This window comes from Callithrix jacchus, chromosome 3, assembly GCF_049354715.1.
Source record: "Callithrix jacchus isolate 240 chromosome 3, calJac240_pri, whole genome shotgun sequence".
Taxonomy (NCBI): domain Eukaryota; kingdom Metazoa; phylum Chordata; class Mammalia; order Primates; family Cebidae; genus Callithrix; species Callithrix jacchus.
In genome coordinates, this window is record NC_133504.1 from 69,547,066 (window position 1) to 69,562,103 (window position 15,038).

Sequence of the window (15,038 nt, forward strand, 5' to 3'; positions counted from 1 at the left end):
ATAGGCCCCCAATCTCTTCTGGCTTGTAGGGTTTCTGCTGAGAAATCTGCTGTCATTATGATGGAATTTTCTTTATAGGTGATTAGACTTTTCTCTCTTGCCAGTCTTAGAATTTTTTCTTTCTTGTCAACTTTGGATAGTCTGATGACTGTATACCTTGGTGAAGTTCTTCTTGCAATGTATCTTCCAGGAGTTCTCTGAGCGTCTTGTGTCTGGATGTCTAAATGTTTCCCAAGGCCAGGGAAGGTTTTCTGAATTATTTTCTCAAATAGATTTTCCATAAATTTTACTTTTTCTTTCTTTTTTTTTCTGAAATATCCATAACTCAAGTTTTGACCCTTACATAATTCCATATTTCTTGAAGGCCTAATTTTTAAAATTCTTTTTAATTTTTGTCTGTTTGGTTTAATTAAAGGGTCTGTCTTTCAGCTATCAAATTTTTTCTTCCACTTTGTCTAGGCTGTTGTTCAAGATTTCAACTGTATTTTGTAATTCCTTCAATTAATTTTTCATTTCCTAAAGTTCTGTTTGGGGTTTTAAATGTCTCATCTTTCATATCCTGAATTGTTTTTTTCTGATTTCTTTGTGATGACTTTCAGTTTCTCTTGAATCTCATTGAGCTTCTGTAAAACCTACTTTGAATTCTTTTTTTTTTTTTTTTTTTTAGACAGGTCTTGCTCTGTCATCCATGCTGGGGTACTTTAAATTCTTTATCTGGTATTTGAGAGTTCATTTTGGTTGGGATCTGTTGCTGGAGAGTTAGCAAAATCCTTTGAGGGTGTTGAATTAGTCTTTTTTTTTTTTAATTTTAAATGTTGTTTCTCTGGTTATTTCTCACTGGATAAGATATGTGTCATTTATTTATTTATTTTTTACTTTCATTTGGACAGGAGTTGTTTCTTTCTGGAAGGGGTGTCTATAACGTATTTTGTATAGGGTCCTTTGGTTTTGGTTCTGGGTGCTTTTGGTGGCACAGTCTAGTTGCTTATAGATAACTTTTGTATGGTGGCTCTTCTAAATACTGTAGGAGCAAGGTACTGGGCATATGAGCAGGCTCATTGGTTCCTGTGGGGCTGAGGTGGAGGAAATCTTAGGAAGCTTATATCATTCTCCAGAGTTGCATGCTTATGTCAGCAGATTTCCTATTGTGTTGTTCCATTTAACCTCCAGGCCAGTAGGCAATGCTTATGGTAAGAGCCAGTTGTGGTTGAAGCAGATGGGTATATATTTGATCTTTCTTTACTGGGAGAAACACTCTCTTGCCTCAGGAATGGGCTGTGGAATGTATAGTGGTCTGAGTTCCCTGCTAAGACCCGGAGAAGGGCAAAGAAGGGTAGGGCCAGACTGGGCAGGCCTGCTGACATGTTCTCCAATGGCAGCAACAGCTCCAAGAGGGTGGGGGGTTTCCAGTGGGTAGATCTCCACTGACCCAAGTTCTCTGCATGGGAAAGATGGGCAGCCTAACCTCGTAATCTAGGAGTGGTTGCTTCAAATGTCTGAGGATATGTGCAAACATTGAGCAGATAGAGCATGACTGCAACCAAGATCTGTGCACCTGAAGGGGTGGGATGGCTCAGGCTCCTAATGCAGGTGAGTGGGTGAGCCAAATGCCTGGAAAATTTCTCAGCAAGGAGCTGAGAAACTGCTGCTGCAACAAGGACATTGTAGGGGATGGGACGGGTGGCTCAACCTCCTAATTTGGGGAAGCAGATGTGCCTCAAGCTGTAACAGGTAGTTAGGCATGAGTGGGGCAGGAAAGGGCTCTCCCTGCAAACCCTCTAGGAATATTGAGTGATGGTTATCGCATTGCCTCTCTAAAAGTGATGAATTGGCAGCTGTTGCCAGGGAGAGGCCATTTCTTGATGGTTCACTCCTGTTGCACTAAAGTGTTAATTGAATGGAGATGCCAGGGAGAAGCAACTTCCTGGGCATGCATATTAAGAGATAAAATGGCAGAGTATGATGTTCCAAGGGCACTCCAGTGGAAAAAGGAAGAAAGCCTCAGATAGGCATGCATATAACTTCCTATACACTCTGCACATGTTCACCTCTCAAGGGTAAGGAGGGCACTGCACCTGTAAGCAGCCCATCTTAAGAAAAGAATCATGGGAAAGAGGTGAGCCTATGAAGTCTTAAGACCATAGTTAAATGTCACACTTGACCTTCAAGTGCCCACTTAGGTTTCTTCCAAGTGAACTTTCATTTCTGTTCTAAAGCCTTCCTAAATAAACTTCCACCCCTGCTCAGAAACTTGCCTTGGTCTCTTTTTCTGTTTTTATACCCCTCAGTCAAATTCTTTCTTCTGAGGATGCAAGAATTGAAGTTGCTGCAGACCTGTACAGATTTGCTGCTGGTAACTCAGATACCTTCCACTGGTAACAAAACCACGTATAGATATGCCCAGGGCAGGAGCAGAGAAACTGCTACAAGAGGGAAAGCAGGAGTGACTCAAACTCCTAATCTGTGGGAGTAGGTGTGCTAAATGCTTGGAGTTACATCTGGGAGTGGAGCAAAGGGAGTTCTGTTGTACCAAGTTCTTTGTGTGAAAAATAGGAAGGTGGCTTAAACTCTTACTGCAGGGGTCAGTGCACAGAAAGCCTGGAGTTACATCTGGGTGTGGAGCAGAGATTGCACCACTGTATCAAGATCTGTGCACAGGAAGGGAGAGTACCTCGGGCTCCTAATTCAGGTAAGCAGTTGCCCCGATGGCCTGGAAATACATTCACTGGTGAAGAGTGAACCACTGCTGCTACAACAAAGTCTTTGCAGGGAAAGTGAGGGGCAGCTCAGGCTGCTAATCCAGATGAGCCAGTGCTCCAAATTCCTGGAGATATGCCTAGGTGTAGGGGCAAAGAGAGCCCCTCCTTACACAGTAAGGGAGGGACAACTGTCTCCTAATTTAGGTTAGTGTGTACTCCGAATGCCTGAAAACATGTACCCTGGCAAGGAGCAGAGTTACTGCTGGTGCAATAAGCTCTTTCCAGGCAAAGGGAGGAGTAGCTCAGTCTGGTAATCCAGGAATGTGGGCATTCCAAATGCCTGGGAATATGCCTGGGTTTATAGTGGAGAGAGTGCCACTGCACCAAGATCTCTGAACAGGAAGGAAATGTGGCTTGGGCCACTAATCCAGGTGGGAATTTACTCTGAATGAGTGGGACTATGAGTGTGCCACAAAGAATGCACCCCTGACACTGATGTCTTTGCAAGGAAAGAGGAACTTGGCCCATTGCTTCCAATCCAGGCAAGCCGGACTTGGGTCAACCTACCACTCCTTGCAACTGGTGGGGCACTCTTCCTATTGACCAAGGGAGTGGGATACGGCACCCAGACACATGCAAACTGGTGCTAGCTTGCAAGGCTATCTCTGGTTTCAAGTCTCACTACCCGGATAAACCTCAGCTCCAGCAACTTTCCTGGCTCCAGTCCTACAGTCCTACAGTGGTAAGGAGCCCAATTCCAATGCCTAGTGCCGGGGCACTCTTCACACTCACTGCCCAATTCTGGTTATGGGGGCCATTCCCTGCTCAGAGCATGTGCTCCAGTACCCCAGCCAGAGACTAAAATGCCTGCAATAGCCCCTGCTGCCAGGTCACCAGTGACTGACTTTGTAAAAGCCGGGGTTAAGGAGCAAGTCCTCATCTCAGGCCCAAGTTTGATAAAATGGCTGCAGCTTTTCCTGGTGTTTTCTATCTCTTAGGCTTTCCCCAAGTTATCTTCGGGGTTTGAGAGAAACAAGTTACTCTCCCTTGGCCTAGACTACACGGATTCCTAGTGGAAAGGCGAGTCACAGAAACTGGCTGCCTGCCCATCTCACATATTGGAGTGTCACTCACTTTTATCAGCCAGATGCTATCATGGGGGCCGCTTTTCCACCTCCTCCTCCTTGGGATCTGGGATATCTTTTGCTATTCCTGTGAATTTCCATTTTTATTTGTTTGTTTTTAACTTAAAGCTCGCAGAGTAGATCTTTATGCATTATTTTGCTATTTTCAAGTGGTTGAGGCACACCATCTTGGAAAAATTCCATTATAAATTGATGTCATTAATTCCTTCCAAGTTCTTTTGTTGTCTTCCTCTACTTGGATGAGTAGAGAAAGACAACAAAGAGTTTGAGGTCAGCATCTTGTCCAGGCTGGCTTCAAACTCCTAGGCTCAAGTAATGTGCCTGCTTTGGCCTCCCTAAGTGCTGGGATTACAGACATGAGCCACTGCACATGGCCTATTACTATTCTTATGGGTTTCAGCTTTTCATTGTCAATTGCTTCATAAATTTTGGGGCTGTTGTTTCAGAGTTGTTATAATCCTGGCAAACTGCTCCATTTATCATTGTTAAAAGCTTACTCTTTATTCAAACAGTCTCTTTATTATTTTACCTAAAAATCAATTTTAAGGTAATTCCAAAGCAAAATCACTTTTATCTGATTGTCACAACTTCTCTTTTGATAGATTTTGTTAGCATATCTTTTCTTATTAGATTATCTTTAAGTTTTTCTGTGGTTTCTGATTTTTCTTTTAATAATACTTTAAGCTCTGTGGTACATGTACAGAACACACAGATTACGTACGTATACACATGTCATGGTGGTTTGCTACATCCATCACCCCATCATCTACATTAGGTGTTTCTCCTAATGCTATCCCTCCTCTATCCTCCCACCCCCTGCTGTCCCTCCCCTAACCACCACCCTGCCAACAGGCCCCAGTGTGTGCTGTTTCGCTCCCTGTGTCCATGATTCTCATTGTTCAACACTGACTTATGAGAACATGCAGCATTTGGTTTTCTGTTCTCGTGTCACTTTGCTGAGAATGATGGTTTCCACATTTATCCATGTCCCTGTAAAGGACATGAACTCATCCTCTTTTATGACTGCATAGTATTCCATGGCATACATGTGCCATATTTTCTTTATCCAGTCTATCTTTGATGGGCATTTGGGTTGGTTCCATGTCTTTGTTATTGTGAACAGTGCAGCAATAAACATACATGTGCATGTGTCTTTATAGCAGAATGATTTATAATCCTTTGGGTATATACCCACTTATGGGATTGCTGGGTTAAATGGTACTTCTATTTCTAGATCCTTGAGGAATCACCACACTGTCTTCCACAATGGTTGTACAAATTTACACTCCCACCAGCAGTGTAAAAGTGTTTCTATTTCTCCACATCTTCTCCAGCATCTGTTGTGTCCTGATTTTTCTTTGTTTTTTTTTTTTTTTTAACATAGTATTAGGTATAATGTTTCCTGATTTTTTAAGGAATGTCATTCTAACTGGCATGAGATTGTATAAAAATGTAGTATTGATTTGCATTTCTCTAATGATCAGTGATGATGAGCTTTTTTTCATATGTTAGCGGCTGCATAAATATCATCTTTTGAGAAGTGTTCATATCCTTTGTCCACTTTTTGATGGAGTTGTTTTTTTCTTGTAAATTGGTTTAAGTTCTTGTAGATTCTGGATATTAGCCCTTTGTCAGATGGGTAGACTGCAAAAATTTTCTCCCATTCTGTTGGCTGCCGATTCACTGTAATGATAATTCCTTTTGCCATGCAAAAGCTCTTTAATTAGATCCCATTAGTCAATTTTGGCTTTTGTTGCCTGCTTTTGGTGTTTTAGTCATGAAGTCCTTGCCTATGCCTATGTCCTGAATGGTATTACCTAGGTTTTCTTCTAGGGTTTTATGACATTAGGTCTTATGTTTAAATCTTTAACCCATCTGGAGTTAATTTTTGTATAAGGTATAAGGAAGGGATCCAGTTTCAGCTTTCTGCATATGGCTAGCCAGTTTTCCCAACACCATTTATTAAATAGGGAATTCTTTCATTATTGATTTTGTCAGGTTTGTCAAAGATAAGATGGTTGTAGATGTGTGGTGTTATTTATGAGGCCTCTGTTCTGTTCCATTGGTCTGTATCTCTCTTTTGATACCAGTACCATTGTGTTTTGATTACTGTAGCTTTGTAGTATAGTTTGAAGTCTGATGCCTCCAGCTTTGTTCTTTTTGCTTAGGATTCTTTTGGCTATGCACACTCTTTTTTGTTGCATATGAAGTTTAAGGTGGTTTTTTCCAATTCTGTGAAGAAAGTCAATGGTAGCTTGATGGGGATTAGCACTGAATCTGTAAATTAGTTTGGGCAGTATGGCCATTTTCATGATATTGATTCTTCCTAACCATGAGCATTGAATGTTTTTCCATCTGTTTGTGTCTTCTTATTTCCTTTATCAGCAGTTTGTAGCTCTCCTTGAAGAGGTCCTTCACATCCCCTGTAAGCTGTATTCCTGGGTATTTTATTCTCTTTGTAGCAATTGTGAATGGGAGTTCACTCATGATTCGGCTGTTTGTCTGTTGTTGGTGTATAGGAATTCTTGTGATTATTGCACATTGATTTTGTATCCTGAGACTTTGCTGAAGTTGCTTATCAGCTTAAGGAGATTTTGGGCTGTCTAAATATACAGGCATCTTCTACAAATAGAGACAATTTGACTTCCTCTTTTCCTAATCAAATACCCTTTATTTCTTTTTCTGGTCTGATTGCCCTGCCCAGAACTTCCAATACTATGTTGAATAGGAGTGGTGAGAGAGGGCATCCTTGTCTTGTGCCAATTCTCAAAGGGAATGCTTCCAGTTTTTGCCCATTCAGTATGATATTGGCTGTGGGCTTGTCATAAATAGCTCTTATTATTTTGATATACATTTCATCAATACCTAGTTTATTGAGAGTTTTTTTTTTTTTTTTTTTTTTTTTTTAGCATAAAGGGCTGTTGAATGTTGTTGAAGGCCTTCTCAGCATCTGTGAGATAATCATGCATTTTTTGTCTTTGGTTCTGTTTATGTGATGAATTACATTTATAGATTTGTGTATGTTGAACCAGCCTTGTATCCCAGGGATGAAGCTGACTTGATTGTGATGGAGCTTTTTGACATGCTGCTGGATTTGGTTTGCCAGTATTTTATGAGGATTTTCGCATCAATGTTCATCATGGATATTGGCCTGACACTTTTCTTTTTTAGGTGTATGTTTGCCAGGTTTTGGTATCAGGATGATATTGATCTCATAAAGTGAGTTAGGGAGGATTCCCTCTTTTTGTATAGTTTGGAATAGTTTCAGAAGGAATGGTATCAGCTTCTCTTTGTACCTCTGATAGATTTTGGCTGTGAACCCATCTTGTCCTGGAAAATTTTTGGTTGGTGGGCTCTTAATTGTTGCCTCAATTTCAGACCTTATTATTGTTCTATTGAGGTATTCATCTTCTTCCTGGTTTAGTCTTGGGAGGGTGCAAGTGTCAAGAAATTTCAGTTTCTTCTAGATTTACTGGTTTATTTGCATAGAGGTGTTTGTAGTAACCTCTGATGGTAGTTTGTATTTCTGTGGGATCGGTGGTGATATCCCCTTTATGGTTTTTAGCTGCATCTATTTGATTATTCTCTGTTTTCATCTTTATTAGTCAGGCTAGTGGTTGATCTATTTTGTTGATCTTCTCAAAAAAGCAGTTCCTGGATTTATTCATTTTTTGAAAGGTTTTTTACATGTCTATCTCCTTCAGTTCTGCTCTGATCTTAGTTATTTCTTTTCTTCTGCTAGCTGCTAACTTTTGAATTAGTTTGATCTTGCTCCTCTAGTTCTTTTAATGGTGACAATAGGGTGTCAATTTTAGATCTTTTATAATTTCTCTTGTGGGCATTTGTGCTACAAATTTCCCACTAGGGACTGTTTTAAATGTGTCCCAGAGATTCTAGTACATTGTGTCTTCATTTCCAATTGGTCTGAAGAACACTTTTATTTCTGCCTTCATTTCATTATTTATCCAGTAATCATTCAGGAGCAGGTGTTCAGTTTCCAACTCAAAACAGTTGTGTTGTTTTGAGTGAGTGTCTTAATCCTGAGTTCTAATTTGATTTCACTGTGGTCTGAGAGACTGTTGGTTATCATTTCCATTCTTTTGCATTTGCTGAGGAGCATTTTACTTCCAATTATATGGTCAATTTTAGAATAAATGTGATGTGGTGCTGAGAAGAGAAGAATGTATATTCTGTGGATTTGGGTGGAGAGTTCTATAGATGTCTATTAGGTCCGCTTGGTCTGGATGAGTTCAAGTCCTGTATATCCTTGTTAATTTTCTGTAGTGTTGATCTAATATAGACAGTGGGTGTTAAAAAGTCTCCCACTATTATTGTGTGGGAGTCTAAGTCTCTTTTAGGTCATTAAGAACTTGTATGTATCTGAGTGCTCCTGTATTGGGTGCATATATATTTAGGATAGTTAGCTCTTCTTGTTGCATTGATCTCTTTACCATTAGGTAAACTCCTTTTTTTTTTTGTCTCTCTTGATCTTTGTGGATTTAAAGTCTGTTTTGTCAGAGACTAGGATTGCCACTCTTGCTGTTTGCTCTCCATTTGCTTGGTAGATCTTCCTCCACCCCTTTATTTTGAGCCTATGTATGTCTTTGCATGTGAGAAAGGTCTCTTGAATAAAGCACACTGATGGGTCTTGACTCTTTATCCAGTATGCCAGTCTGAGTCTTTTGATTGGGGAATGTAGCCCATATACATTGAAGGTTAATATTGTTATGTGTGAATTTGATCTGCCATTTTGATGCTAGCTGGTTGTTTTGCCCATTAGTTGATGCAGGTTCTTCATAGTGTCAATGGTCTTTACATTTGGTATGTTTTTGCAGTGGCTGGTACTGGTTGTTCTTTTCTATGTTTAGTGCTACTTTCAGGAGCTCTTTTAAGGCAGGCCTGGTGGTGACAAAATCTCTCAGCAGTTGATTGTCTGCAAAGGATTTTATTTCTCCTTTGCTTATGAAGCTTAGTTTGGCTGAATATGAAACTCTGGGTTGAAATTATTTTAAGGATGTTGAATAATGGCCCCATTCTCTTCTGGCTTGTTGGGTTTCTGCCAAGAAATTCACAGTGAGTCTGATGGGCTTCTCTTTGTGGGTAACCCAAACTTTCTCTCTGGCTGCTCTTAGCGTTTTCTCCTTCATTTCAACCCTGGTGAATCTGACGATTATGTGTCTTGGGGTTGCTCTTCTTCTTTTTTTTAAATTTTTTATTGCATTTCAGGTTTGGGGGTACATGTGCAGAACATGCAAGACAGTTGCATAGGTACACACATGGCAGTGTGTTTTGCTTTCTTTCTCCCCTTCACCCACATTTGGCATTTCTCCCCAGGTTATCCCTCCCCACCTCCCCCTCCCATTGGCCCTCCCCATTTCCCCCCAATAGACCCCAGTGTTTAGTACTCTTCTCTCTGTGTCCATGCATTCTCATTTTTCATCACCCACCTATGAGTGAGAATATGTGGTGTTTTGTTTTCTGTTCTTGTGTCAGTTTGCTGAGGATGATGTTCTCCAGATTCATCCATGTCCCTACAAATGACACAAACTCATCATTTCTGATTGCTGCATAATATTCCATGGTGTATATGTGCCACATTTTTCCAATCCAGTCTATTATCAATGGGCATTTGGGTTGATTCCAGGTCTTTGCTATTGTAAACAGTGCTGCAATGAACATTCGTGGACATGTGTCCTTATAGTAGAACGATTTATAGTCTTTTGGATATATACCCAGTAATGGGATTGCTGGGTCAAATGGATTTCTATTTCTAAGGCCTTGAGGGATTGCCACACTGTCTTCCACAATGGTTGGACTAATTTACACTCCCACCAACAGTGTAAAAGTGTTCCTTTTTCTCCACATCCTCTCCAGCATCTGTTGTCTCCAGATTTTTTAATGATCGCCATTCTAACTGGCGTGAAATGGTATCTCAATGTGGTTTTGATTTGCATCTCTCTGATGACCAGTGACGATGAGCATTTTTTCATATGATTGTTGGCCTCATATATGTCTTCTTTCGTAAAGTGTCTGTTCATATCCTTTGCCCACTTTTGAATGGGTTTGTTTGTTTTTTTCCTGTAAATCTGTTTGAGTTCTTTGTAAATTCTGGATATCAGCCCTTTGTCAGTTGGGTAAACTGCAAAAATTTTTTCCCATTCTGTTGGTTGCCGATTCACTCTATTGACTGTTTCTTTTGCCGTGCAGAAACTGTGGAGTTTCATTAGGTCCCATTTGTCTATTTTGCCTTTGTTGCCAATGCTTTTGGTGTTTTGTTCATGAAGTCCTTGCCTACTCCTATGTCCTGGATAGTTTTGCCTAGATTTCCTTCTAGGGTTTTTATTGTGCTGGGTCTTATGTTTAAGTCTTTAATCCATCTGGAGTTAATTTTAGTGTAAGGGGTCAGGAAGGGGTCAAGTTTCTGCTTTCTGCACATGGCTAGCCAGTTTTCCCAACACCATTTGTTGAACAGGGAATCCTTTCCCCATTGCTTGTTTTTGACAGGTTTATCAAAGATTGTGTGGTTGTAGATATGTTGTGTTCCCTCTGTTGCCTCTGTTCTGTTCCATTGGTCTATATCTCTGTTTTGGTACCAGTACCATGCTGTTTTGATTACTGTAGCCTTGTAGTATAGTTTGAAATCCGGTAGTGTGATGCCCCCCGCTGTGTTCTTTTTACTTAGAATTGACTTGGCTATGCGGGCTCTCTTTTGGTTCCATATGAAGTTCGTGGTGGTTTTCTCCAGTTCTGTGAAGAAAGTCGATGGTAGCTTGATGGGTATAGCATTGATTCTGTAAATTACTTTGGGCAGTATAGCCATTTTCACGATATTAATTCTTCCTAACCATGAACATGGAATGTTTCTCCATCTGTTTGTGTCCTCTCTGACTTCGTTGAGCAGTGGTTTGTAGTTTTCCTTGAAGAGGTCCCTTATGTTCCTTGTGAGTTGTATTCCAAGGTATTTTATTCTTTTTGTAGCAATTGTGAATGGCAGTTCGCTCTTGATTTGGCTTTCTTTAAGTCTGTTATTGGTGTAGAGGAATGCTTGTGATTTTTGCACATTGATTTTATATCCTGAGACTTTGCTGAAGTTACTTATCAGTTTCAGGAGTTTTTGGGCTGAGGCGATGGGGTCTTCTAGGTATACTATCATGTCGTCTGCAAATAGAGACAATTTGGCTTCTTCCTTTCCTATTTGAATACCCTTTATTTCTTTTTCTTGCCTGATTGCTCTGGCTAGAACTTCCAGTACTATATTGAATAGGAGTGGTGACAGAGGGCATCCTTGTCTAGTGCCGGATTTCAAAGGGAATGCTTCCCGTTTTTGCCCATTCAGTACGATATTGGCTGTTGGTTTGTCATAAATAGCTTTTATTACTTTGAGATATGTTCCATCAATACCGAGTTTATTGAGGGTTTTTAGCATAAAGGGCTGTTGAATTCTGTCAAATGCCTTCTCTGCATCAATTGAGATAATCATGTGGGTTTTGTTTATGGTTCTGTTTATGTGGTGAATTACGTTTATAGACTTGCGTATGTTGAACCAGCCTTGCATCCCCGGGATGAATCCTACTTGATCATGATGGATAAGTTTCTTGATTTGCTGTTGCAATCGGCTTGCCAATATTTTATTGAAGATTTTTGAATCTATGTTCATCATGGATATTGGCCTGAAGTTTTCTTTTCTTGTTGGGTCTCTGCCAGGTTTTGGTATCAGGATGATATTGGTCTCATAAAATGATTTGGGAAGGATTCCCTCTTTTTGGATTATTTGGAATAGTTTCAGAAGGAATGGTACCAGCTCCTCTTTGTCTGGTAGAATTCGGCTGTGAACCCGTCTGGACCTGGGCTTTTTTTGTGTGGTAGGCTCTTAATTGCTGCCTCCACTTCTGCCCTTGTTATTGGTCTATTCATAGTTTCAGCTTCCTCCTGGTTTAGGCTTGGGAGGACACAGGAGTCCAGGAATTTATCCATTTCTTCCAGGTTTGCTAGCTTATGTGCGTAGAGTTGTTTGTAATATTCTCTGATGATGGTTTGAATTTCTGTGGAATCTGTGGTGATTTCCCCTTTATCATTTTTTATTGCATCTATTTGGTTGTTCTCTCTTTTCTTTTTAATCAATCTAGCTAGTGGTCTGTCTATTTTGTTGATCTTCTCAAAATACCAGCTCTTGGATTTATTGATTTTTTGGAGGGTTTTTCGTGTCTCAATCTCCTTCAGTTCAGCTCTGATCTTAGTTATTTCTTGTCTTCTGCAGGGTTTTGAGTTTTTTTGATCTTGCTCCTCTAGCTCTTTCAATTTTGACGATAGGGTGTCAATTTTGGATCTCTCCATTCTTCTCATATGGGCACTTATTGCTATATACTTTCCTCTAGAGACTGCTTTAAATGTGTCACAGAGATTCTGGCATGTTGTGTGTTCATTCTCGTTGGTTTCGAAGAACTTCTTTATTTCTGCTTTCATTTTGTTGTTTATCCAGTCAACATTCAAGAGCCAGTTGTTCAGTTTCCATGAAGCTGTGCGGTTCTGGGTTGGTTTCTGAATTCTGAGTTCTAACTTGATTGCACTATGGTCTGAGAGGCTGTTTGTTATGATTTCAGTTGTTTTGCATTTGCTGAGCAGTGCTTTACTTCCAATTATGTGGTCAATTTTAGAGTAGGTGTGATGTGGTGCTGAGAAGAATGTCTATTCTGTGGATTTGGGGTGAAGAGTTCTGTAAATGTCTATCAGGTTTGCTTGCTCCAGGTCTGAGTTCAAGCCCTGGATATCCTTGTTGACTTTCTGTCTGGTTGATCTGTCTAATATTGACAGTGGGGTGTTAAAGTCTCCCACTGTAATTGTGTGGGAGTCTAAGTCTCTTTGTAAGTCTTTAAGAACTTGCCTTATGTATCTGGGTGCTCCTGTGTTGGGTCCATATATGTTTAGGATCGTTAGCTCTTCTTGTTGTATCGATCCTTTTACCATTATATAATGGCCTTCTTTGTCTCTTTTGATCTTTGTTGCTTTCAAGTCTATTTTATCAGAGATGAGATTTGCAACTCCTGGTTTTTTTTGCTCTCCATTTGCTTGGTAAATCTTCCTCCATCCCTTTATTTTGAGCCTTTGTGTATCCTTGCATGTGAGATGGGTTTCCTGGATACAGCACACTGATGGGTTTTGGATTTTTATCCAATTTGCCAGTCTGTGTATTTTGATTGGTGCATTTAGTCCATTTACATTTAGGGTTAGTATTGTTATGTGTGAATTTGATACTGCCATTTTGATGCTAGCTGGCTGTTTTGCCTGTTAGTTGTTGTAGATTCTTCATTATGTTGATGCTCTTTAGCAATTAGTGTGATTTTGGAATGGCTGGTACCGGTTGTTCCTTTCTATGTGTAGTGCCTCTTTCAGGAGCTCTTGTAAAGCAGGCCTGGTGGTGACAAAATCTCTGAGTACTTGCTTGTTCACAAAGGATTTTATTTTTCCTTCACTTCTGAAGCTCAGTTTGGCTGGATATGAAATTCTGGGTTGAAAGTTCTTTTCTTTAAGGATGTTGAATATTGGCCCCCACTCTCTTCTGGCTTGCAGAGTTTCTGCCGAGACATCTGCTGTGAGTCTGATGGGCTTTCCTTTGTGGGTGACCCGACCTTTCTCTCTGGCTGCCCTTAGTATTTTCTACTTTATTTCAACCTTGTTGAATCTGACGATTATGTGTCTTGGGGTTGCTCTTCTTGCGGAATATCTTTTTGGTGTTCTCTGTATTTCCTGCATTTGAGTGTTGGCCTGTCTTGCTAGGTGGGGAAAATTTTCCTGGATAATGTCCTGAAGAGTATTTTCCAACTTGGATTCGTTCTCTTCATCACATTCAGGTACATCTATCAAACGTAGGTTAGGTCTCTTCACATAGTCCCACATTTCTTGGGGAGTTTGTTCATTCCTTTTTGTGCTTTTTTCTCTGATCTTGGTTTCTTGTTTTATTTCATTGAGTTGATCTTCGACTTCTGAAATTCTTTCTTCTGCTTGGTCAATTCGGCTATTGAAACTTGTGCATGCTTCGCGAAGTTCTCATATTGTGTTTTTCATCTCCTTTAATTCATTCATATTCCTCTCTAAGTTATCCATTTTTGTTATCATTTCCTCGAATCTTTTTTCAAGGTTCTTAGTTTCTTTGCATTGATTTGAAACATGTTCTCTTAGCTCACAAAAGTTTCTCACTGTCCACCTTCTGAAGTCTAATTCCGTCATTTCGTCACAGTCATTCTCCATCCAGCTTTGTTCCCTTGCTGGTGAGGAGTTTTGTTCCTTTCTAGGAGGCGAGGTGTTCTGGTTTCGGGTGTTTTCCTCCTTTTTGCGCTGGTTTCTTCCCATCTTTGTGGATTTATCCACCTGTCATCTGTGTAGTTGCTGACTTTTCGATTGGGTCTCTGGGTGGACCCCCAGATTGTTGATGATGAAGTATTTCTGTTACTTGGTTTTCCTTCTACCAGTCTAGCTTCTTTGCTGTACGACTGCTGATGTCCACTCCAGGCCCTGCTTGTATGGGGTACACCTATAGCAGCTGTGGAACAGTAGGGATGCTACCAGTTTCTTTTTCTGCTATCTTTGTCCCAGAATGATGTCTGCCAAATGTCAGTCTTTTGGATATAGTGGGGTCAGGGAGCTGCTTGAGGAGACAGTTCATACTTTATTGGAGCTCAAGTGCTGAGCTGTGAGCTCTGATGTTCATTCAGGGCTGTTAGGCTGCTATGTTTAGTTCTGCTGCAACAGAACTCAAAAAAAGCCCTTTTTTTCTCAGCTGCTCTTTCTGAAGGGGTTGGTGCTTTATTTTTGAGTGTCTGCTGGGTTGTCCTGCCTAGCTACGAGGCAGTCTTGTCCTGCAGGGGCTCCGCCCTGCTGGTGTGAGGTTTACCCTGTTTCTGCGGTCTCCGCCCTGCAGCCGCGGGCTCCGCCCTGCAGGAGTCTCTCTGTTGTACCGGGTTGCCTCGGCAATGGCAGGCTGTGTTAGCAATGGGCGTGTACCTCAGTAGGGGCTGATTGCCTCAGTAATGGCAGACGCCCCTCCTGCACGGAGCTGCGCCTTAAGGTAACCTCCTAACAGCGAGTGTTTGGAATCCCATTTTGTCGCACTGCACTACCCCTAACGCTTTGTCCTGGGCTGGCTCACTGTTCAAGTCCTGTTCAGTCTCAAGTTCAGCCCTCTCAGGTCTCAGGTTGC